Source organism: Babylonia areolata, chromosome 20 (genome assembly GCF_041734735.1).
Source record: "Babylonia areolata isolate BAREFJ2019XMU chromosome 20, ASM4173473v1, whole genome shotgun sequence".
NCBI classification, from domain to species: domain Eukaryota; kingdom Metazoa; phylum Mollusca; class Gastropoda; order Neogastropoda; family Buccinidae; genus Babylonia; species Babylonia areolata.
The window spans coordinates 49,317,741-49,320,240 of NC_134895.1; the positions used below are offsets into that span (position 1 = coordinate 49,317,741).

The 2,500-nt window shown below is 39.8% G+C and overlaps 1 protein-coding gene across 1 annotated transcript in view; it reads left to right on the plus strand.

Moving 5' to 3' along the window:
* LOC143294640 (SCY1-like protein 2) overlaps positions 1-2,500 on the plus strand; it is a 433,967-nt gene that overhangs the window by 275,327 nt on the left and 156,140 nt on the right. The window lies entirely within an intron of this gene.

Sequence of the window (2,500 nt, forward strand, 5' to 3'; positions counted from 1 at the left end):
GGCAACAGACAGGCAGGCAGACAGACCGTTTGGACAGATTGAGAGGGAGACAAGAACAGAACATTAGAAAATGTTTATAAGCACTTTTCCATTTTCTGCCTGTGATAATGAAGAACGAACACACAGCACTTGGTCATCAAAACCTCGTGAGTTATTTTCCAGGGGAAACAAACATCAGGACAAACCAGCAAACAAACAAACAAACAAGGGAAAAAAAATGTTATGATCGATTCTTTTAGTGCGTGCGTGCAGCTGTAGGGACAGTTTCCCAGCGGCCTGACACTTCCTGCCTTGCCTCCCTGTGAGAGTGGAGTGTGGCCTCCACGCTGCAGTGTGCTGTCAGCACACCGGAAGGTGGCCAGAGACTGTGGCCATGTTCATGTCAGCTTCCAGGTCTTGTCCACCTTGCCGTGTGGCCAGCTTTATTGTAGTAGTAATAATGATATATTGTACTTATATGGCACAGTCTCCCCATTGACGGGCTCTAAGCGCCTCGCATCAAACAGCACACATACAATAGTGCATTATACAGAATAAGTGCATATGAGAACAGAGAAGTGGGAAAAAAACAAAATCTGTATCCACCAATACAATACTACAAACTGAAGATATGAATAATCGCAGAAAAAAGGCAGAAAACACACACACACACACACACACACACACACACACACACACACACACACACACACACACACACACACACACACACACACACACACACACACAGAGAGAGATAAAGAGAGACAGAGAGCAAACGCCGACCCACAAGCACACACAGGAATACTGGAGGGGGGGCACAAGCGGAGTGTAGAGGGCGGGAGGAGACAAAGAACTATGCTTCGTCACATCCAAAGTCCATTTTGAACAGGTGGGTTTTCAGTTTTCTTTTAACTCACTCAGTACGGCCAGTCCTCTCTTCTCCTCTACACAGACCCCTCGGATGTCCAGTGGGTGTCTGAATGACGGAACCTTTAGCTTCCGTCGTCAGAATTGTGGTATTCTTTGTCAACATTCACCTTTTCAGTATAAGAGCCTTCCGCTTGCAATATTTTGATGGTGGTAACTGGGGTGAAACTCTGTTAACGTTGTCTCTTTCGCCGTTCGTATGGAGAGAGTTAAAAGAGGACAGAGTTGGTGAGTACCGGAGATCCAGAGGAAGAGAATTCCAAACAGAAGGTGCTTGTTACTGAAAAGCCCTTCCTCGCCAGTGTGTTGGGATTTGATTAATGAACCTGTTCTTGTCTTTTTCTTCTTCTTTTTTTTATTATTATGGAACCAATATAGAGCAGCGTTGGTGTGGGGAAATAAAACGACCTTACCATCTCCACTCTGGGAGAGACGCTCACCTAGTCTGGCTCCGCAACTTCGCCGCTATTGTCGGCTGGGATGGATGAGAATCTGACACCCCTTAGGTGTTGTCCTAAGTACGTTAAATCAGAACAGGCACTGCAGAACACCACCGAAATAACTCAGCAGCAGTGCAGGGTCTCCTTTTTTTTTCCTTCTTTTTTTTCTTGTTTTGTTGTTGTTGTTGTTTTGCTACTTGTCGATCTTGTTTCCGAACCAAAACGTATGGCCAACGCAGTTTTTTTCATACACAAGCCCCCATTCTTTGGAATCAACTTCCTCAGCCTCTACGCACGTCACTCATCTTCGCTGCAATCTTTCAATTCCAGTCTGAAGACCCACCTATTCCCCTCCTGAATAATTTTCAACAGCTCATCCCTTTCCAATATGAACTCAAATGACTATCATTGAGTGAGTGAGTTTGAGAGTTTCGGAATAATGTTGGTTGTATTTTTGATTGTGTACTTTTTCTTCTTCTTTTTTTTTTTTTTTTTTTTTTTTTTTTTTTTTTTTTTTTCAATTGTCATAATATTTAATGAAAACACCAAAAGCATGATCTGACATACTGATTTATCTGCCCCTCAGTCCTTCGTGGTTTTTTTTTGTTTTTTGTTTTGTTTTTTTTTGTTTGTTTTGGGGGTTTTTTGTTTTTGTTTTTTTTTCAATTTTGATTACACATATATAGTTAACATAAGTACTTAAATACATAAATCAAATACATAAATAGGATAACAAAGGGTACATGATAAATGAAACATAAGGTGCAGAGAGGCATGACGACGTAAATAATAGTGAAAATAGGTACTGCAACTCGAAGTATACAGGTCATTTGAATATATCCTCAAAAAAACAACAACAAAAAAACAAAAAACAAACAAACAAACAAACAAAACATACCATTCCACCTGAAGTAAATCTTTTCCATATAACATTACACAATGCTTAATGTCTTCACCCAACAACAAAACATTTGAAAAAGCATCATGAAGATTTTTACATGTTTGAGTATCTTAACTGTTAATGAGCGTTTCATATATTATTTTCAATCAAAGGTAAATATTATGGTAGCCATTTTGTCTTGAAATTGTAATTTACATGTGGCCATTGCATTATATTCTTCTATTTTGTATCTTGAGGTGATATAATTTTG